We start from the raw sequence: 23,958 nt of genomic DNA, 5'->3' as shown, positions 1-23,958 counted from the left end.
GTAGCACCATTCAAACCACATCTCAGAGTGCTTTACAAAACATTAATTAATGACAGCTCATAATATCCCATGGAGGATGGTGCATTTTGCAGCTATCCTTTTAGAGAGGAAATTTCCAAGGGTTAAGAGGCTTCATAAAAGTCATACTTCAAAAGCAGCTGTGAAGCTATGATGAGTTAGGAATATGAAACTATCAATTTCTAGCACTGTCAAACAGAACTCATTTCCTCTTACTCTGAGTCAGTAACCAAACTAACTGACATGTTGTTTTTCACGTTTTCAAAGCAAAAGTAGCATAATTAGAAAGTAGAAAGGTCAGTGCTTCAGAAAGGCTTTTGAAATAGGTCTGATAATGGCTGTAAATTGCTACCTGATGTAAAAATAGTTGAATTTTAAAAATGGGAGTGTTTACTATAAAAGACACTACTTGAAAACAGTGCTTTGTTGGGAGAGGGAAAAGTTAAATTCGGCAATTTGTCATTGAATATTGATTTAAAAGTCACATTTAGAGATATCTAGTTGTAACTAAAGAGCACGTGCAGTATGGTGGTTAAGACAGTAGGCTTTGGAGTTGAATAGAATTGAATATAACCTGAAGTACTGCCGTATAATTGCTGTGAGGCTTGCAGAAATTACTGAATCCATCTGATCGTCAGTTTCTTCATCTGTAAAAGTAAAGACAGAATCTAACTCCATTAAAACATTCCTAATCACCTATACAGATGTACACATTAAGAAGAATGCCAGGTTCTTATCATAAATGTATTCCATTTCTCTGAATGGCGTATTTGGAAAAATCAACTGGAGTTTTTTGCCTCTGTAAATGTAATTTTTAAAAATATATAATCCACATAAATTATATAACATTTAAAATTTACAAAGAATATAAAATTGAAAAGTACCTGTTTTGTTTGTTCCCAAGCCACCTAGATAGTCTCCAAAAGCAACGTCAGAATTTCTTAAGTAGGGCTTCCTTGGTGGCTCAGTGGTTAAGAATCCGCCTGCCAGTGCAGGGGACACAGGTTCGAGCCCTGGTCTGGGAAGATTCCACATGCCGCGGAGCAACTAAGCCCGTGCACCACAGCTACTGAGCCTGAGCTCTAGAGCCTGTGAGCCACAACTACTGAGCCCACGTGCCACAACTACTGAAGCCCACGTGCCTAGAGCCCATGCTCCACAACAAGAGAAGCCACCTTAATGAGAGGCCTGACCACTGCAACGAAGAGTAGCCCCCGCTCGCTGCAACTAAGAAGAAAGCCTGTGCACAGCAACAAAGACCCAACATGGCCAAAAATAAATAAATAAATATACTAAAAAAAAAGTAGATTTCCAAACTTAGCTGTGAATTTATAGACATTTTATTTGTGCATTTGCTTATGCAAACAAAATTATGTCTAATACATATTTTCCTAAAATTTGATTCTCGCTTAATATATTAGAAATCATTTCCTATTAGTATGTTTAGAACTATTGCTTTTTTTTTTTTTTTTTTTTTTTTGGTGGTACGCAGGCCTCTCACTGTTGTGGCCTCTCCCATTGCGGAGCACAGGCTCCGGATGCGCAGGCTCAGCAGCCATGGCTCACGGGCCCAGCCGCTCCGCAGCACGTGGTATCTTCCCAGACCGGGGCACGAACCCGTGTCCCCTGCATCGGCAGGCGGACTCTCAACCATTGCGCCACCAGGGAAGCCCTAGAACTATTCCTTTTTTGAGCTGCATATTCATTTTTTTAATGAATAATTCATTAACCAGTGCTATATTGATGGACACTAAATTTTTTTTCCCAGTCCTATCCTATCATGACTAGTTTGGAATGAATATCCTTGTATATATTTCATGTTATACATATGCAAGTATATATAAAACAGTAGAATAAATACCAGTAGTAAAATTACTATGTCGAACTGTGTGTATTTTTAACTTTGACAGATATTGCTGAATTGTGTTATGAATTTGACAGTCCCATCTGTATGTCCTTGTTCCTGCCAATACTGAACACTATCAATTTTTTTTACTTTGCCAGTCTTATAGGTATAAATATTTCATTAATTAGAATGCATATAAAAACTTAAAAGACACATAGATTACATAACCAACATCAAAAAGAATAACTTCTGTTGATGCTTAAGTTTGACTGATATTTTGTGTGTAATCCTCAATAATTTAAATATACCACCTGCCCAGTATCATTGCATGAATTTGGAGCCATGTTGGTTTATATTGTCTAGGTAAATATAATTATCACGATTCATTCTAAAAACACTATCAATTTTTAAATGATATGTTTTTTCTGAAGTTTTAAGTGGTGTTTTTATAATATCAGATTAACTTATCATTTCTCAACACTAGGCTTTAGGATATATATTTGAAAGATTTGGTGAAAAATTTTTGAATACTCTGTTGAAATTTGGTAGGAATGAAAGTTTGGTTCCCATGATTTGTATGTTCATTTGTATTTGTCTATTTGTTGAAAAGCAATTTTTTTCACTCTGTTACAAATGCAGTTGGAGCACAGCGTGTGTGTGTGTGTGTGTGTGTGTGTGTGTGTTGTGAGCACTGTTTGCATTATTATATTCTTGCTTTTCTAAATGAAATAGAAAAGATGTCCACAAATGTAATCTGTTTTCATGAGAGAGAATTTTAATTTAACAGAGCTATTCTACTAACAGATTGGAGTTGACATTTATGAAATTTATGTTTATTTCACATGCGTATGAGATGAAAGTTTTAAGCAATTATTACTATAATTCTTTGACCTCGATTATGCTGATGTTCAAACACAATATTCTTTATAACCAGGATAAGCTCCATAATTGAATAACTCTGCTACTTCATCTTCCTTTTTTTCATGGAGTAGAGAGCTCAGATTTTTCTGTGTTTGGAGCTCTGTTGACAAAAGAAACTTGATATGAGCACGCAGAGGTGGGGATGGCACGTGCGGAAGGAATTGGTGACCCACACAAGCATGAGGTTTGTCTAGTTCATTTACACCTTGCATTATATTCCGTATTATCTCCTGGCTTTAAATGTGTTTCCACTCACGTCATTGCACACAGTTGATGTTTCAGTATTCTGTGCCACATTTGTTGGGGGACTTTTCCTATCCTTGCCACAAATAAGCCCTGTACACAGTTTGAGAAGTACTGGTGTGTGTTAAGTGAATTAAGTGGACAATTCACTGGATAATTTAACTGATTTAATCAAAGTCTTTCGGGTATAGAGCTAACATTTTTCCTACTAAATAATTAAATCAAACACAATTGATTTTATTTAAAAATACAGGCATGCCTTGGAGATATTGTGGGTTTGGTTCCAGACCACCTCAAAAAGCGAGTATCACAGTAAAGCGAGTTTACACACATTGTTTGGTTTCCCAGTGCATATCAAAGTTATGTTTACACTCTACTGTAGTCTATTAAGTGTGCAATAGTATTATGTCTAAAAGAACAATGTACATACCTTAATTTAAAAATGTTTTATTGCTAAAACATTCTAACCATCGTCTGAACCTTCAGCAAGTTCTAAATCTTTTGCTGGTGGGGTTCTTGCCTCGATGTTGATGGCTGCTGACTTGACTGTTCAGGGTGGTGTTTGCTGAAGATTGTGGTGGTGAGGGCAATTTTTAAAAGTAAGACAGACAGCAGGGACTGACTCTTCCTTTCGTGAACAATTTCTCTGGACCATGCAATGCCATTTGATAGCATTTTACCCATAGTAGAACTTCTTTCAAAATTGGAGTCAACACTCTCAAACCCTGCAGCTGCTTTATCAACTAATTTTATGTAATATTCTACATCCTTTGTCATTTCAACAATTGATAAGGTCACTGTCTTATATGCGTGGGATTTGTGGTGCCCCAAAACAATGATGATAGTAGCGTCAAAGATCACTGATCACAGATTATTGTAGCAACTATAATAACAATGAAAATGTTTGAAATATTGTGAGAATTACCAAAATGTGACACAGGGATGTGAAGTGGGCAAATGCTGTTGGAAATGGTGCCATTAGCCTTGCTTGACCCAGGGTTGCCACAAACCTTCATTTTGTAAAAAAAAAAAAAAAAAAAAAAAACCACAGTATCTGTGAAACGCAGTAAAGTGAAATGTGATAAAATGAGATATGCCTGTACATTTGAAGCCCACTATGACATTTAGCCTGTTAAGTTATGCTGTGGGCCAAACTTGGCACATTTAAATGAAGAACAAAACAAAATAACCAATTTTCCTAGTTATTTGTCTTAAACCAGTTACTCTACACTAGCATTCCAAGATCGTTTGTTATGATGATAATGAGTGTGTGCTCTTCCCAGGCTGCTTTGCACTCTAAGAGGAATTTTATCCCATAACAGAAAGTAGACACTCCTTGAAGACAGCCACAGCTTGTGTGGATTTTGAGTTCTGAAAGACTGAACTCCTAAGGAAAAGGGCTGAAGCAGCTATGGTGAGGAAAGGAGCCCACAGTTTCTTTCTTCCTGTGGTTCTGGGTCAACAGCTGGTTTGATGGGTCGCGGGGAGGGGGTAGAGGAGGAACCTGTGCAGTGCACATCAGGCTACTATACTCTGGGTTCCAGGGTCCTTACACTTCCTCTCACGCCAATGCCCACAGGCATTTCTCTGGCCAGTTTGGCGGAGAAATTCTGAAGTCACAGAAATTCCAGGAACCTGTGATCTTGGACAACGGGCACAAATGCAGTAACTGGTTGAAGGTAACTAGAGGGGACTCCCAGGTGTTCAGTTACCAGTAGCATCTCTGGAAATAATTAGTACTACCTGAATGCACAGTAACAACATTACTGTGAACTTTAAAAAAATCTTGGTGCTTGGCTTGCACCCCAGAGATTCTGATTTAATCAGCCTGGGTGGGCAGATTATGTCTGTGTAGGAAAATGTGTGTGTATACACACACACACATATATATACACACACATACATATACGTTCAAGGTGAGTCTGATGATGGTACTCACAACAGCTTTTGAGATGCGTATTATTGTTTTTTTTCTCAGAGAATCTCAAACTTTAGGGTGCATTTTAAAACACAGATTGTTGGGCCCACCCCCGAGTTTCTGATTCAGATCTGTGGAAGGGCATGGGAATTTGCATGTTTTAAGTTCCCAGGTGATGCTAAGGTTGTGGATTGGAGACCACACCTTGAGAACTACGTTCCTGGAGGATCAAAGAAGCTCGTAAACTTGAATGGAAATAAGGATCTTTCCAAGTTCACACACCTAGACGAGTTAGGACTTGAAACTGGCATTCTAATTTTAAGTCCAGTGGTTTTTTTTTTTTTACAAGACTAGTATATTAAACTTTATAAATTACTTTTGTATCTATTATCTCAAATGATGCTTGAAAGGACAGAGCTGACAAGGGCGGTTATTGTGTAATCATGAAGAAATTTAAGCTCAGACAACTGAAGTGACTTTTGCATGGCCATGTAACAAGTAAATAAAAAAAGAATAGAAATTAATCAAGATACCTAACTGTAAAGTCCCTGTTTTTCCAAGTTGTTCTAATCAGCCAGAATGAAAATGATTCATACTATAGGTATTTTTTTTAAACTTTTATAGCACACAATTTTGTATTAACTACATTCTAATTTAATGGGGTGACATAGTATACATAGTATTAGAACTCTTTACATGACTAAAATTTGCAACAATATTTGGAGTAAATCTTTTGGTCTTAATTTCAGATTCTGTACTATTAGAATAAATTAAGTTATGTAAAATCTTCCTATGTCCTGAAAATATGTTTATTTGGAAGATGTCCAACTTCTAAAATACCTCGTTTGTGATAAATTGATTGGAGGTATAAGGATTGCCTAATTTATTTAAAACTTATGGACTCTGTTTTTGAAATACCATTAGGTAGGTACAGATTGTTTTCTTTCAAACTATTATATATTTTCTCCTAAACGTTCAAAGTATGTGTTTCAGAAAGAAGAGATGTTCAAAGACCATCAGTTCAGGATCTAAATTTTTATTTACTTGGTGCTTTTCCCTTTTTCTTTGGATTTGGCAGAACAAATAGAAGTGTTATTCCTTTGAAAGACTGTTTCATTGCTATGCCTGCCTGAAGCTTCATCTTTCTATGTACACTTTAAAATGTGCATTTGTCCCTTTCAAGGGACACTATCTGTTTGCCAACATCTGCAGAACACTTTAATGAAAAATATCCAGTGGTTATTCAGACTTCTTCATCTGTTTAGAAGCTGCCAGGAACTCAGGCAGGCTGACACACAGCTGCTTCTTTAACATCATCAGAAGTAAGTCACATTAGTGCATACTTATACACACACACACACACACAATTATGGATCCAGAAAGGTATTTACATTTTGATGACCCTCAAGAAATATTTCTGGAAATAAAGTTTGAGCTAGCTATACATTTTATACAAGATCTCTTTTAATATTTATAACATAAATGAAGAGATATTACCTTACCCCAAACAGAAATAGCAATGTCAAAACAACAACACACTCAGCTAGAAAACAAAGACCCCAACCAAAGGCCTGCAAACTCTGTAAGCACACACTTTTGGGAAGGAGGTAGCAGAATAACTTTAACAGGATAGACATATTTAATTTGAACTAGGTAGGGGTCATTTTTAATATTGAGTAGTTAATATTCTCAACCACAAAGAAATGTTGAATTTTAAGACTTAACAGTGTTTCTGGTTTAAGTTCAATTCTATCTGGAGGTTAAAAAATCATTTCTGACCATTAACACCTGGTAGCCTGAACGCTACCAAACTTAGAATAGTATTCTATCTACAATGAGGGAGTAGGGTGGGGAAAGCCTAGCCCTAACTGTTGTAACAATAAAGTAGACTAGCTCCCAGCCCAGCCATCTGCATCTGAGTCTGTGAACCTGCAGGATACTGTCCCACCTAAGACCCCCCTCACTCCCGGCCACCCATGTCAATGAGGCTAGTTCTTTCCAGTTAAGGTCAGGTTTTTTTCTTAATACCCATACCAATGCTTCCTCTTCTATTTTCTATGACGTGTAGACTCATTTATCCCTCTGACTTCAAGTGGTCATCCCATCATCTCCCTGTTTAGATTGTCAGCTTCTTAGGCTCCAGACCTCATCCTACATTCTTTGCACTGTGCCAGACCTAGGAGATCCTGGGCATGTAATAAACAGCCAACAGGTGGGTGAGACAACATTCCATTTTATTACTGTGGTCTGGAAATTGGCTGTGGCTTGGAAAAAGAGTCAGCTCACTAGGAGAAAGTGTCTGCATTCTGTGAGGATCTGGTTCAACTGTCTCTATTTTTAATAATGTCTGGAATAAAATTTTAAGGTGAGATGACTAAATCTTTGCAACAGGCAACTATTATTTGCTGTAGTTAGAATACCTTTGTTTCCATTGTTCTGCCATAAAGGAAACAAGATGAGTAATTAGGAAAAGTGTTCATGTAAAATGTTTTAAACTTACAAAAGTACTCTATTTAAAATTGGTTAGCCTCAGAATTGTTCACTGATTGGAGCATTCATATGAAATAACAAAGTTTGTAGGAATTTCTTAATTTAATCAGAGTAAGAAACCCAACCAGGGGCCCCCAAATAAAATTATTAATGAGCCTTTCAGTATATTATCCTGATTGGCCACTTATCTGTGGTAGCTGAGATTTAAAAGAAAAATTGCTTAAGGACAATAGATATGATTTGTAAAATCACTAGAACTGACAGATTCTGAGCCTTCTCCCTAAGTCTCCTTTTTAGGCAAAGTTGCATTTATTTTACTATCATTATTATTGAAGACACCTTTCTTTCTAAAACGCTTGAAACTAATTTTTTAATTTATTTCATTCTCCCATCCCTGCCTCCTTTCCTTCTTTCCTCCCTACTTTCTTTCTTTCCTTCCTTCCTTTATATCTTGTAGCCTGAACAATCTAAAGTTCTGAATAATATTCCACATAGCAATGAGGTGCTAGAGTGAGAAAAGCAAAGCATGGTCCTAACTGTTGTTGATAAAGTGGTGTGGCTCCCCTGGGCTAATTGGTAATTACCTGATCTATTCCTCCGTCCCTCCCTCCCTCCCTCCCTCCCTTCCTTCTTTGCATCCCTTCTTCCTTCCTTCCTCAAATTCACCTGATCCTCTATCCAGGAGTAGAGAACTATTTCTTTACTCATCCTTAGCTCTTATATTAGTAGGACCAAATGTGTTATTTTTCAGTTTTCTTTGAAGACATTTTAAGGGGAGGGAGAACACAGGTGTCGCTCACAATTATCTACTTAGCCATCTGGAATCACAGAATTAGCCAGAATGCTTTTGGGAAGAGTCCAGTTCTCGCAGGATTCCTCTCATTCAGTCATCTCAAAGTGGGGTCCCCAAACCAGCAGAAGCAGCACCTGGGAAATTGCTAGAAATACAAATTTTGGGGGCCCCAACCCAGAGCTGCGGATTCAGAAACTCAGGGAAAGGAACCCAGGAGTCTGTGTTTTCACAAGTCTTCCACGTGGGGCTAAATGCATGCTCAAGTTTTTGAACCTAGTAATTGTTTTTTGGCAGAATAAAGAAACTGGAAGGGCATATTCTAAGATTTGTAGTATTTTTCTCAACCTCAAAAAAATAAATAGCAAAGTAAGGTAAAAGGCAATAAGCATGGCTGATCACAGAGGGAAAACTAACTGCGATTTCCACGATTCAGATTAGATTCTTCTATTTTGTCGCACAGACACTTAAGGGTGATTCTACTCCTCCCTTAAGACTAAAAATAAGATGTTTTCATATTAATTAGAGTCTGACGGCAGTCAACATTTATTAAAGAGCACAAAACAATAAAATAATTTATGCTTCTGTAAAGTTATCTTTGGATTTTAGTGTGGCAAAGTTTGAGAAGGGATTAGATATGGCAGAAATTTTTCTAATCCTTAGGTAAATGATGCTAGAGGGGAAAGTGTATACAAACATTTCCAAATTGTGATGAAATATGAACACAATTTCTTTTTTTTCCTCAGTAAGTTTCCATAGTCATTTCTCTAAATTCCCTTTCTGTCACGGAATGCTCTTTGATTTTCAGGCATGTATTATGTAAAGCCAAGAATAGAGGCTTTCAGAAATTGTTGATTCTCACAAACTAACTTCAAAGTTCTTAACATATGGTTGTTGTTGACTGAATTTATCTTGCAGAACAAGAAACTAAGATAAGATTTGATTCAGCAAAGAACGCTATGAAGGATCACTTTATGGAAAGGCATTAGCTAGGACTCTAAAGTATGAAGTAACATGAGAAATGCAAATAACAACAATGTAATTAAACTGTCAAATGTGATAGAGAAATTTATGTGAAAATGCTTGTAGCCCCAGTATTCTCTATTTCTTTTCCCCCTGGCTTTTAAGGCAACATCAAAACAGTTACTTCTGAGAATATTTATAACCTGTCAAGAGAAAGGACTGGAGAGGTTGTGACAATGTATCCCTGAAGGAAAATGTTAGTTTCAAAGCACCATTGATGTAAATACTGCCTCTTTTCTATTTTGTGGAATGGGTTGCTATGCTGATAAGTCTGTGTTAGAAACATGGCATTAGAAACACGAGTGTATTTTTGTAATAGAATTATGGATGTGGGATAATCTTTAATATAGGAGCCGTAAGTCTTAACACAAAGATTGCTTTTACAAGGAAAAATAGCACAATAACAACAAAAAGATGCTTAAGAGGAAGTTTGATATGGTTGTTGGGAGATAGTGTTGAGAGGAGAGAGGTTCTTGCAGAGAAATGTTGCTATTTCTGCTAAGCTGTGCCAAAAATTGGAACATGGCCAAATTTTTATTGTAACAAATGCATATACATTCTTACACACACACAGACACACAGAAATGTCCTCTCATTGGTTTTCATTTGGTTTTATATGTACGCTGAAATTATTTTATATATGAAGTGACAAAATGTCTCTGCAAACAAACATAACAACTACAATAAAAATGACCAGTTTACCCCTTCATAACTGAACTAACATAACAGGGAATGTGAATGTTCTGAACAGAGGGACTTATGCCTAACTAATGGGAGTTAAATATTATTTGTCGAGGGAGAGAGATGAGTCAAAGATGAAAGGAGCAGTTTGAATAGCAATAGATGTAGGAGAGATGAAAGGGATGAGTGTGTCTGACTATGTTATTTATTTAAAAAATAGAAAATTCTTTTTTCGCACTTGAGGGAATTTCATTTCAGCAAACCATCAACTGTTTTTATGGAATGAATATAAAATCTGTAGTTTCAATTTGTTTACTAATAAAAACTCTAAATAATAGCAATTTTTACAAGGTTATTGTGAAGAATAAGTACGATACTGTATATATGACATACGTGATATGATTTCATACGATATCTGAAAGTGCTCATAAAAAGTACTGTTATCGCCAAGCTTTAGAAGAAAATATTTCTCAGTATTTCTAGGTATACAAAATGCTCCTAATGCAACAGTATGACAAGTGCCTAGGAGATGGGCTTGTTGTAGTTCTGTGTCTGTTACATGTCAGATCACATATATACATTGATCCTGTTTAGATGATCAATGATTCTGCACAGTTTCCAGAAATAATAATATATCTTTATTTTTCATAACAAAAATGGATGATGTAAATAAAAAAGGGAAGAAAGGAGGGAAGAAGAGATTTCATTACTTCATCATGGTAAAAACAAAAACACATGAATAATCTCCAGAGGTTGGGCCTATTTAGCTTCCCCAAACCCAGCAGTTATCCTTGACTCCTTTATTTCCTTTCTCACCTCTATTTTATTTCCCTCACACTCCATCTCCATTCCATAATAATCCTGCCTTAAAAAGAATTCAATATACCTTAGCTTAGTACAATGCACTGTTCATAAGTGATTTTGCAAAAGCAGTTTCCTGTAGCTCCAACTGGGATGTCTTTATTTCTCTCAGGGAAGTTGTCACTGAAGGGGAGGGGGTAAGAACCTTTTTGATGTGCTTTCCCACAGTTTTCACCATTTTCATGTTGACTTTAACACCTTGCTATCCGTTGTGTGAGGACCAGAAATCAGGATAAGGGGCTGGGATCAGAATAGGTATTATCCAGCCGGTGGAGTAAATTCACCTCCGCGGGTCCACTCAGAGATTTCAGAGAACGGTGTCCACTCTCTACATGAGGAAGTGAAGGAGAAGCTCGTGTCTACTGAATAAGTGTGCCGTATGTGCGTGTACCTACGTCCTGCTATCCCCCTTCCTAGTGGATGCACAGATGCAAAGAGAGATTGTGCTAATTTACTCATCCAAATAGTCTTGTAATAACTTTCATAATATTTACTGTGATTCTGTGGCTCAGCACTAGATTAATAGCAGAGTTGCTTTGGGGCTTTCCTAGTATTCTGGGTCCACATTACTTGCTATACACATATATTCAATATCAGAACAGAGACAGCCAAAAACTTTTCTTAAGTGCTAATTTGAACAGGTTTGTTAATTTAGGTCTGTATATTCTGAAAACTCTCTTTTGAAATTGAAAGTTTGATATACTTATAAAACATATTACTTTTCACAGTGACATAAAATCAGTAAGAACTAGGTAATGAGCCTCCAGCAATTAATGCTATTTTGTAGAGGGTTTTTTTGAAATGCATATTGGGTGATAATATCCCATCTCCCACTGTTACAGTATTATTCTGAGCCTAAAACTAGTAAAATTGTTGACATGAAATCCACAAAAAATAACAGAATTCTTAGAACTTTCGGACAGTGTATTTGACATTTTAGTTAGGAAATGCTAAGTTGACTTAGAAAAAGTCAATCCAATTTCTGTGCTCTCTGTTCATTTTGTCTTAAAAGTGAATTAAGATCAGTAGGATCACCATGTTCATCTAATTCAGATCTTCTTCAGAGATATTGACCTGCAAATAGATAATTCCATTATCCTCATGGGCCTGGTACCAAGACTCCTTGGGATTTCTACTGAAAGTTATTTACTCAGTTCCTCCAATGGTGCCTAGATGGATTGGGTAGGAATACATGGTAATAAAATTAGTTTTGTTGAGTAACGTGAAAGAAAGGTTTACAAGAGGAACTCCAGGATTGCACCAGAGCTATGCAGACAGCACTCTGTACAGCAGACAAGATCAGATGACTCTCCTTGTTCGGGGTCCCTAAACAATTTTTTAAAACAGCTGGCGTTTGTTCTCAGCTCTTCAGTTCTCACAGGCCTGTGAGCTTTTCATCATGATGGGAAGTACATTCTTTGTGCTTTTTCTGAAAATGTGAGAATCCTTTGAAGCTGTTTTCTTGTAGTCAGTGCAAATGGCAAGAAAGAGAAATAAGGAATTCAGTCAAGCTGTTAGCAAAAGATTATGTAAAGAGTTATCTGCAGGATTGATTTACTAGTTCATGGGACTTCAGGAGAACTATTAGAAGATTTGGTAAAACTGAACAAAGTTAGCTTGAGGAAGTAAGCAGTAACCCATTGGGCAAATCACACAATTCTAAAAAGAACTTCTGTGTAGCAAGAGAACGTTTTTTACCCTATTCCTGTTTCCATTATGGAAAATCACTTTGATTTTGGCATTTGAAAAAAAAAATTTCAGGGAAATCTATTTATATCAAGGTAACACTTATGGACAAAAACAGCAAAATGTGTCTTCCTGAATTTATTTTCAGTTCCTATTTCCATGTGGTTTATTTTGGAAGCCTCCAAATCACAATCTATACTCACGTCAGATCCAAAATTATAAAAATGGTAGATGTACCCTTGTTCTACATTTCTCAACATCAAATCTATTGAGTATTAATCATTAGTTCTCCTTTTGAAGATATGTCAGCATTTTATATTTTAAATTACAGATTTGGAAACAGTGTATTTACTGGCTTGTCCCCTTAATGAATCAAATAATTATTTTCATTTGTATAATTTTAGTGGTACTTCCAAGGAAATGTAGCTGACTATAAAAAGGGTACAAATCTAAATTTCAAGAATAGTAACTTCTGATGTATTTTAAATTCACAGTTATCTAATCTCAAATTTTAAATATACTGTACTATTTTTTTCATAAATTTTTTTTTGAGACTAGGTAAGGGGCTTTCTGCTGTTGGTTACTTGGCAACTATTTACTGTTCATGTAGCCTGGGTATAATTGTAATATCCCTCTGTGAAATTGGGATCGTGAAAGTACTTATTTGACCTGGGTTATTTTGAGGATTAATAAAATAATTCATGTAAAGTGCATCTGCAAAATATATTCAGTACGGTATCAAGACTTTGGCCCTTACTGGCATTTGTATTGCACTTTATACATTTATAAATTTGTTCATATATATTTTTGATCTTCTTAACAGCTTTATGAAGTGAACAAGATTGAATATACTTGTCCTAATCTGATAGTATAAGAACTTTTAGATTTCTTTATTTCTAGATGATACGAGTAATCTTATAAAAATAAATTCAATAAAACAAGACTAATAGAAACATTACATGATTTTCAAGGTTACAGAATTAGTGAGAAACCTAAGGCAAGGCCTCAGGTGCTTTGAGTTTCAGTCTAACTTTTGACTCCACCCCATGGATGAATCTTAATGGAGGTAACTGGGGTTTATGCTAAAACTATAAGAAAAGTTGTATAACTGTAATTGAATTTTTTTTTTTTTTTTTTTTGGTACGCGAGCCTCTCACTGTTGTGGCCTCTCCCGTTGCGGAGCACAGGCTCCGGACGTGCAGGCTCAGCGGCCATGGCTCATGGGCCCAGCCACTCCACGGAATGTGGGATCTTCCCGGACTGGGGCACGAACCCGTGACCCCTGCATCGGCAGGTGGACTCTCAACCACTGTGCCACCAGGGAAGCCCTGTAATTGAATTTTGATAAACATATGTGACAAAAATTCTCATTTTCATTCTTTGATCCCAATAAGTACTTGAAAAATATCTTTGTACCAAAGCTCCTTAATTAAGTGTTAATGATTGTCTTTTAGGTGAAGGGGAAAAACCATAAAACTTTCCTGATTGGCTGTAAATTAGTCAAGATCATATTCCCAACTTACCTATAACATATTTTCCCTTGAAGTTGTTAATGTATTCACGTAAAGGAACTGAGTCAGTTCTTCTTAACGTGAACCATAATTTTTAGTGACAAACCATATCTTAGTATGTTTCCCGTGTCCTTAGAACATGACTTCATGGTACACAGGCAAGGATTTGTTGCTAATTTCCATATGAAACGACAAGATTAAAGTGAAGCCCATAAAACACAGATTCTTTTTAATCTCTTGTTTGCTTGCAGGGCAGAGGTTTACTTCCATTCTTTGCCAGTTCCTTCAATGTAACGTAGAAGTTCAGCAGATCACTAATTAGAAGAACACAATCAGTTAGTTAATTTGTGTTACCTGTTTTGTAGCTAGTCTTCTCTACAGCGGATAGAGCACCTGAGACATATAAAATTGGAAATGGCAAAGATATGGACAAAACCGGTACCGTCCCATTTAAAAATAAGCATCTCACTCTAGGCAGAAGTGTCCTCAAATGTAAAGATGACTGGCACATGACAGAGGATTCATGAAAAGGTAGAATGTAAAGTGCTTTACAAGTGTCCTAAAGGGATTTCAAGAATTGCAAGTATAAATAAGCAAGATCTGTGGTGTACAGACGGAAAATACTTGCATTCAATTCCTTTTGGTCCATTTCAACCCATTCTGTGCCTAGTATTTTTTCTGCCCTTGGGCAAACCCAGTGCTTGTGTGTGTGTGTGTGGGATGTGGGGCGTGGGGGAGGAGTTCAGTCACAGGTAATCAACCATTCTCTGATTACTTGTAGTTCTATAAAAATTTCCCAGTTTATTAATTATCATATGTAGTCCAGTGTAAGGATAAACACCTTACTTCACTAAAGTTAAAGCTTCCTCCCTCTGTCCGCTGCTGCTTTAGGCTGGAAGACTGTAGTGGGAAAAGGCAACACAATACATTTCCTATCATGTTCCTATCAACGATTTCTACTGCTCTGTCCCAGGGCCTTAGGCTGCCCAAGTCCCCTCCAGGATCCCCAGTGAGGAGAGGCAAGGAATGGGCTCCTTGAACTTGAATTGATCTGTCATTGGTTGGTTTTCCCTGGCTCTGCCAAATATTGATTCATTTTCTTTTCCCTCCTCCCCTTACTTGGGGTAGGTTCCTTTATCTGCTCTCTTAAGAGATGTCCCTCAGCCTTGGGCCATCTGGTAGGACTTCTCCAGCTATGGTCTTCTGAGGTGTGTTTTTCCCAGAAGCCAGACCTGTCGAGTATGATGTAAGGCCAGACAAGCACGTTCTCTCTATCTCTTTTTGACCCTCACTTTCTCGTGGCTTATACAAAAACATGCCTTTTTTTGCTCCTATAAATTCTGGAGGAATAAAGACCTTCCTTTTTGTTACTCCGCTATGAGAGAAGCTGGCTTATGGCAATCATCTCTTTTGCAAAGTCTCTGTTATCCGGTGTTTCCTTTTTTTGATCTTAGCAGTATTAAGTAAATAGAAGAAAAATTCATTTCTCATGCATACGTTTGATGGAACTAATGCTTTGTGTATTAGGAAAGACAATAGAAGTGCTTTCCAGTATGAAAGTTTTCATTATTAAATTTATCTGAAAAATGAAATGCTCCAGGAATGTTATGGTGCCCTTCAAAATAATCCCTCATGTTACAGACCTTCAATTCCAAAGAGTAAAATATGCTAACTGTCTTTCATGAGTGTTCCCAGTAGCACTGTCTGCATCATTCATGTCACTGCTCACAGGAGGAAAAGGTCATTCTGTCAGTGAGACCTGGTGCCTGTGTGCTCCAAATGTGAAGCGTGTTGTGCTTTAAGGCATGTCCACCAGCGTTGCAATTAAACTGAATTTGGGTAGATGAGATGGTGTGCAGGGTAGGAAAAGAATATTCAACAGATATCATTTAAGTAAACACTGAAAACTAGAGAGAATCACCCTCATATTTTGCCATCTGAAAATAATCTCTTAAGTAAAAGCACAGATTTGGAGAGTTCTTTGTTTTTGTGTTCAAATTCATAATAGGTTAATGGACTTTGACTTTTTCCTCCATGAAGTAGACAGTAAAGGGTCTGAAGGGTGATGTAGAGCATGACCAATAACAGGGCTATGACTACCTGATAGGTCTGGGTTTAAGTTCTGGCCCAGCCACTTGAAAACTAAGCAACATACTTAAGCTATTTGAGCTTTATCTATCTTGTTTATAAGACTGGATTAATTTTCTGAGAACTTGATAATAATGGATCCAGAAAGGGAACAAAGGCAAACATGAATGATCTCAATCATAGACTTCAAGAAACTTGTACTTGACCTTATTGGAATTAGTTGTGTGATAATTCTATACAGAAGAAACATGTTGAATCAATTAGCTATCATTATCTTTTGATCATAAAAGTATTGAGTAGATTTTCTCCTTTAAACAAATTTTTTATAGGAGATAACACATAGATGTGCTGTGATTACACTGAGAATACATGAATTCAGTTGTCCAGTTTATTTTAGATAATGTTTTACTTGAGGATTATTTGCCCAAAGGGTAAGATGCATGCAGTTGAAAGTTGAGAACGCTAATGATTTTCTGAAAATGTTTTTACACAATATAGATGGACTGATGCAGAGAATATCTGAGACATTCTATGATGGATTCAATTCTCCTCAGAATGACTCTTGTGTTGACAAATGAAATGAAGAGGATAGATTATGGATGGGTTATTTAGAAAAGCACCACCACCTAATTGTTCAATGGGTGTAAATCTGTTAAAATTGATCAGAAATCTACTTTGAGTATGTGCAGTTTAGTGTACTTCAGTTATGCTTCAATAAAGTTAAGGAAAAAAATCACCACAAAGTGTGAGATGAAAAAGAGTGGGGACCATATGAAAAAAGGAAAAAGCTGTACTTCCTGCCACAGCACAGGATAAGATATAACTGCATCTCAGGTTGGAAGAGGAGAGGGAATTTGGAAAAGAGTTGTTGAAAAAGCAAGTAGGTTAACTGCTTCCTCTTCCTCTAATGATCTCTGGGGTGGGACAGGGAAGAGAAACTAGGAAATAGAAACATGAAGTCATTTATGTTGGGGAGATTGAGGGAGTATAAAATCCTGGGATTTTGCTCCTTGGCTAGAGTTTGAAGACAGATGCCTTGTAGACATGTCCAGCAACCCTAACTCGAGGGAAAGAGTGAACAGGATGGAAGCATATGTCTCTAAGAAGCTTCCCTTGGGCCTGAGAGTGGTATGGATTAGACATGAATGTTTGTGTGCTCAGGCAGCGAGGACGAGGGCAGAAGCAAGCTAATGGGCAAATCAGATGGGTCCCATTTATGTGTAAGCAGAGCTAAACTGTCAAAGTGATTGTTATTTTGAGTGTCTATGAGAAGTCTGAAGATGTAACTGCAGAAATGATTGCCACCCATCAGAGCCAGCACAAGATACCAAAAGAATGGCTGATAACAACTCAAGTATTATCAGCTAGGGATGACAGTAGAAAACCATTACAGACCACATGAACCTCACTGTCGTGCCCATGTCCATCATGCGTGATGGTCGGTAAGCCTCACCTCTCAACTTTGAGAGGAAGGAAAAGAATGCTTAAATTGAGCCATGTTAAAATTTGGATTTTAAAAAATAATCCTAAATGGGCTTTTTATCAACAAACAAACAAACAAACAGAAAACTCTTAAATTTTCTCTGCTGATCTGAATTCCATGTAAAGAAATGAAGGCAGAATCATTCCTGAATTCTGTGGACAATTTTAAGCGTGAAAAATTCACACCTACCACCAATTTCTTGATATCAGAAAGAATTGGAAAATAGAGAAAGCAAAAGCAAGCACACAAAAAAGCAAAACAAAATAAACAAGCAAACAAAAAACAAACAAACAAACAAACAACCCTATTGGTATAGGTACTAAAACAGTAATTTTGTTAGCTGCATCTGTATTAAGCTGTATATCTTAACACTGTAATAATTCATAGCAGTATTCTTGCTATGTTTATAGTTTTTGTTATGTAAAACTATATTTGAAACCAAAAATCTTATACCTTAATTTGCTTGTAATAAGGAAGTGAAATGAGAGAATAATGTATATTTCCTTTTTACAACAACCACTAATAATTAGGAAGGGAATGTGCAAATGTAGTGAAAAGATCTATTTGAGAAATAAATTATTCATATCTGACAATTCCATTGGAATTATGCTAAATAATTTGAAAGTAATATTTTGAAAATAAATCCTGTTTTGATTTTTACATTATATGTATATGTAAAGCTAGACAGACTCATATATATGACTGTAAGTATACATATATATGAAGATAAATTATTTTTTTAAAGTCCATGTTACGATACACTGCGTTTAAGTTTTGCCTTAATAGGCTTGACTCAATGTTTACCAATATTCTTTTGAGGACTTTTTTTTATATCAATAAGATAAACATCTAATATATACACTAATATGATTAAATTCACATAATAGTCCTTTAAAAGGTCTATACGCGTGTTTGAATTCTTTGGTAATCTTATTTTAATCAAAGGTGAGAAACTAGGGACCTTCAGGATGGCAGAGGAGTAAGACGTGGAGATCAATTCCTCCCCACAAATACACCAAAAATACATCTACATGTAGAGCAACTCCTACAAAACACCTACTGAATGCTGGCAGAAGGCCTCAGACTTGCCAAAAGTCAAGAAACTCCCCATGTACCTGGGTAGGGCAAAAAAAAAAAACAAACAGAGACAAAAGAATAGAAACAGGACCTGCACCTCTGGGAGGGAGCTGTGAAGGAGGGAAGGTTTCCACACACTAGGAAGCCCCTTCACTGGTGAGACGACAGGTGAGCGGGGGAAGCTTCAGAGCCACGGAGGAGAGTGCAGTCACAAGGGTGTGGAGGGCAAAGTGGAGACATTCCCACAAAGAGGATCAGTGCCGACCAGCACTAACCAGCCCGAGAGGCTTGTCTGCTCACCCGCCAGGGCGGGGGTTGGGCTGGGAGCTGAGGCTCGGGCTTCGAAGGTTGGATGACAAGGAAAGGACTGGGGTTGACTGCGTGAACACAGCCTGAAGGGGTTAGTGCACCACGGCTAGCCGGGAGGGAGTCCGGGAAAAGTCTGGAACTGCCGAAGAGGCAAGAGGCCATTGTTTCAGGGTGCGCAAGGAGAGGGCATTCAAGCACTGCCTAAACGAGTTCCAGAGATGGATGCAAAGCAGGGCTATCAGTGCGGACCCAAGAGACAGGTGTGAAATGCTAAGGTTGCTGTTGTAGCTACCAAGAAGCCTGTGTGCAAGCACAGGTCACTATCCACACCTCCCATCCCAGGAGCCTGTGCAGCCCGCCACTGCCAGGGTCCCGTGATTCAGGGACAACTTCCCCGGGAGAGCACACAGCGCGCCTCAGGCTGTTGCAATGTCAGACTGGGCTCTGCTGCTGCAGGCTCACCCGGCATTTTGTGCCCCTCCCTCGCCCCGGGCTTACTGAGCCAGAGCCCCCTAATCAGCTGCTCCTTTAACCCCGTCCTGTCTGGGCTGGGAACAGACACCCTCAGGTGACCTACAAGCAGAGGCGGGGCCATATCCAAAGCTGAACCCCAGGAGCTGTGCAAACGAAGAGAAAGGGAAATCTCTCCCAGCAGCCTCAGAAACAGCGGATTAAAGCTCCACAATCAACTTGATGTACCCTGCATCTGTGGAATACATGAATAGACAACGAATCATCCCAAAATTGAGGCAGTGGACTTCGGGAGCAACTGTAGACTTGGGGTTTGCTTTCTGCATCTGATTTGTTTCTGGTTTTGTGTTTAGTTTAGTTTAGTATTTAGAGCTTATTATCATTGGTAGATTTGATGGCTCTCTTCCTTTTCTTTGTATATATATATTTTTCCTTTTTCTCTTTCTGTGAGTGTGTATGTACATGCTTCTTTGTGTGATTTTGTCTGTTTAGCTTTGCTTTTACCATTTGTCTTAGGGTTCTGTCTGTCCGTTTTTTTTTTCCCTTTTTTTTTGTGCTTGTTATCATTGGTGGATTTGTTTTTTTGGTTTGGTTGCTCTCATTTCTTTCTTTTTTATTACTTTTTTATTTTTAATAATTTAAAAAAATTTTTAATTAAATAACTTTATTTTATTTTTTCTTTCTTTCTTTCTTTCTCTCTTTCTTTCTTTCTCTCCTCTCTCTCTTTCTTTCTTTCTTTCTTTTTCTTTTCTTTTCTTTTCTTTTCTTTTCTTTTCTTTTTTTCTTTTCTTTTTCCCATTTCTTCTAAGCCAAGTGGCTGACAAGGTCTTGGTGCTCCGACTGGGTGTCAAGCCTGAGTCTCTGAGGTGGGAGAGCCGAGTTCAGGACCTTGGTCCACCAGAGACCTCCCAGCCCAATGTAATATCATATGGCGAAAGCTATCTCAGAGATCTTCATCTCAATGCTAAGACACAGCTCCACTCAACAACCAGCAAACTACAGTACTGGACACCCTGTGACAAACAACTAGCAAGATAGGAACACAACCCCACCCATTAGCAGAGAGGCTGCCTAAAATCATTAAGGTCACAGACACCGCAAAACACACCACCAGACACAGTTCTGCCCACCAGAAAGACAAAATCCAGACTCATCTACCAGAACACAGGCAACAGTCCACTCCACTAGGAAGCCTACACAACCCACTGAACCAACCCTACCCACTGGTGGGCAGATACCAAAAAAATGGGAATTACGAACCTGCAGCCTGTGAAAAGGAGACCCGAAACACAGTAAGTTAAGCAAAATGAGAATACAGAGAAACACACAGCAGATGAAGTAGCAAGGTAAAAACCCACCAGACCAAACAAATGAAGAGAAAATAGGCGGTCTACCTGAAAAACAATTCAGAGTAATGATAGAAAAGATAATCCAAAACCTTGGAAATAGAGTGCAAAAAATACAAGAAACATTTAACAAGGAAGAACTAAAGAGCAAGCAAACAATGATGAACAACACAATAAATGAAATTAAAAATTCTCTAGAAGGAATCAGTAGCAGAATAACTGAGGCAGAAGAACGGATAAGTGACCTAGAAGATGAAATAGTGGAAATAACTCCCACAGAGCCGAATAAAGAAAAAAGAATGAAAAGAATTGAGGACAGTTTCAGAGTCATCTGGTACAACGTTAAACACACCAACATTTGAATTATAGGGGTCCCAGAAGAAGAAGAGAAAAAGAAAGGTACTGAGAAAATATTTGAAGAGATTATAGTTGAAAACTTCCCTAATATGGGAAAGGAAATACTCAGTCAAGTCCAACAAGTGCAGAGAGTCCCATACAGGAGAAATATGAGCAGAAGCATGCCAAGACACATATTAATCAAACTATCAAAAATCAAATACGAAGAAATAATATTAAAAGCAGCAAGGGAAAAGCAACAAATAACATACAAGGGAATCCCCGTAAGGTTAACAGCTGATCTTTCAGCAGAAACTCTGCAAGCCAGAAGGGAGTGGTAGGACATATTTAAAGTGACAACCAAGCTTACTCTACCCCATAAGGATCTCATTCAGATTTGGTGGAGCAATTAAAACCTTTACAGACAAGCAAAAGCTAAGAGAATTCAGCACAACCAAACCAGCTTTACAACAAGTGCTAAAGGAACTTCTCTAGGCAAGAAACAAAAGAGAAGGAAAAGACCTATAATAACAAACCCAAAACAATTAACAACATGGTAATAGGAACATACATATTGATAACTACCTTCAATGTAAATGGATTAAATGCTCCAACCAAAAGACATAGACTGGCTGAGTGGATACAAAAACAAGACTCATATATATGCTGTCTACAACAGACCCACTTCAGATCTAGGGACACATACAGACTGAAAGTGAAGGGATGGAAAAAGATATTCCATGCAACTGGAAATTAAAAGAAAGCTGGAGTAGCAATTCTCATATCAGACAAAATAGACTTTAAAATGAAGACTACTACAAGAGACAAAGAAGGAACTACATAATGATCAAGGGATCAATCTGAGAAGAAGATATAACAATTGTAAATATTTATGAACCCAACATAGGAGCACCTCAATGCATAAGGCAAATGCTAAGAGCCATAAAAGGGGAAATGGACAGTAACAGGAATAGTAGGGGACTTTAACACCCCACTTTCACCAATGGACAGATCCTCCAAAATGAAAATAAATAAGGAAACACAAGCTTTAAATGACACATAAAACAAGATGGACATAATTGATATTTATAGGACATTCCATCCAAAAACAACAGAATACACATTCTTCTCAAGTTCTCATGGAATATTCTCTAGGATAGGTCATATCTTGGGTCACAAATCATGCCTTGGTAAATTTAAGAAAATTGAAATTGTATCAAGTATCTTTTCCAACCACAATGCTCCGAGACTAGATATCAATTACAGGAAAGAAACTAAAAAATACAAAGATATGGAGGCTAGACAATATGCTACTAAATAACCCAGTAATCACTGAAGAAATCAAAGAGGAAATAAAAAATACCTAGAAAGAAATGACAATGAAAACACGACAACCCAAAACCTATGGGATGCAGCAAAAGCAGTTCTAAGAGGGAAGTTTATAACAATACAATCCTACCTCAAGAAAGAAGAAACATCTCAAATAACCTACACTTAAACCTAAAGCAATTAGAGAGTGAGGAACAAGAAAGCCCCCAAAGTTAGCAGAAGGAAAGAAATCATAAAGATCAGATAAGAAAAAAATGAAAAATAAGGAAATGTTAGCAAAGATCAATAAAACTAAAAGCTGGCTCTTTGAGAAGATAAACAAAATTGATAAACCATTAGCCAGATTTATCAAAATAAAAGTGACAAGAATCAAATCAATAGAATTAGAAATGAAAAATGAGAAGTAACAGCTGACACTGCAGAAATACAAAGGATCATGAGAGATTACTACAAGCAACTCTATGCCAATAAAATGGACAACCTGGAAGAAATGTACACATTTTTAGAAAAACACAGCCTTCCAAGACTGAACCAGGAAGAAACGGAAAATATAAAGAGACCAATCACAAGCACTGAGATTAAAACTGTGATTAGAAATCTTCCAACAAACAAAAGCCCAGGACCAGATGGCTTCACAGGCGAATTCTATCAAACATTTAGAGAAGAGCTAACACCTATCTTTCTCAAACTCTTCCAAAATATAGCAGAGGGAGGAACACTCCCAAACTCATTCTATGAGGCCACCATCACCCTGATAGCAAAACCAGACAACGATGTCATAAGAAAAGAAAACTACAGGCCAATATCACTGATGAACATAGATGCAAAAATACTCAGCAAATACCAGCAAACAGAATCCAACAGCACTTATTAAAAGGATCATACACCATGATCAACTGGGGTTTATCCCAGGAATGAATTCTTCAATATATGCAAATCAATCAATGTGATACACCATATTAACACATTGAAGGAGAAAAACCATATGATCGTCTCAATAGATGCAGAAAAAGCTTTCGACAAAATTCAACACGCACTTATTATAAAAACCCTCCAGAAAGTTGGCATAGAGGGAACTTACCTCAACATAATAAAGGCTATATATGACAAACTCACAGCCAACATCGTTCGCAATGGTGAATAACAAAGCATTTCCACTAAGATCAGGACAAGACAAGGTTGCCCAGTCTAACCACTGTTATTCAACATAGTTTTGGAAGTTGTAGCCACAGCAATCAGAGAAGAAAAGGACATAGAAGGAATCCAAATTGGAAGTGAAGAAGTAATTCTGTCACTGTTTGCAGATGACATGATACTATGCATAGAGAGTCCTAAAGATGCTACCAGAAAACTACTAGAGCTAATCAATGAATTTGGTAAAGTAGCAGGATACAAAATGAATGCACAGAAATCTCTTGCATTCCTGTACACTAATGATGAAAAATCTGAAAGAGAAATTAAGGAAAGACTCCCATTTACCATTGCAGCAAAAAGAATAAAATACCTAGGTATAAATATACCTAAAGAGACA

Source organism: Delphinapterus leucas, chromosome 1 (assembly GCF_059928025.1).
Source record: "Delphinapterus leucas isolate spDelLeu-1000000601 "Yukka" chromosome 1, BTC_Dleu_Yukka2, whole genome shotgun sequence".
Lineage (NCBI taxonomy): Eukaryota > Metazoa > Chordata > Mammalia > Artiodactyla > Monodontidae > Delphinapterus > Delphinapterus leucas.
This window is presented reverse-complemented; position numbering follows the sequence as displayed.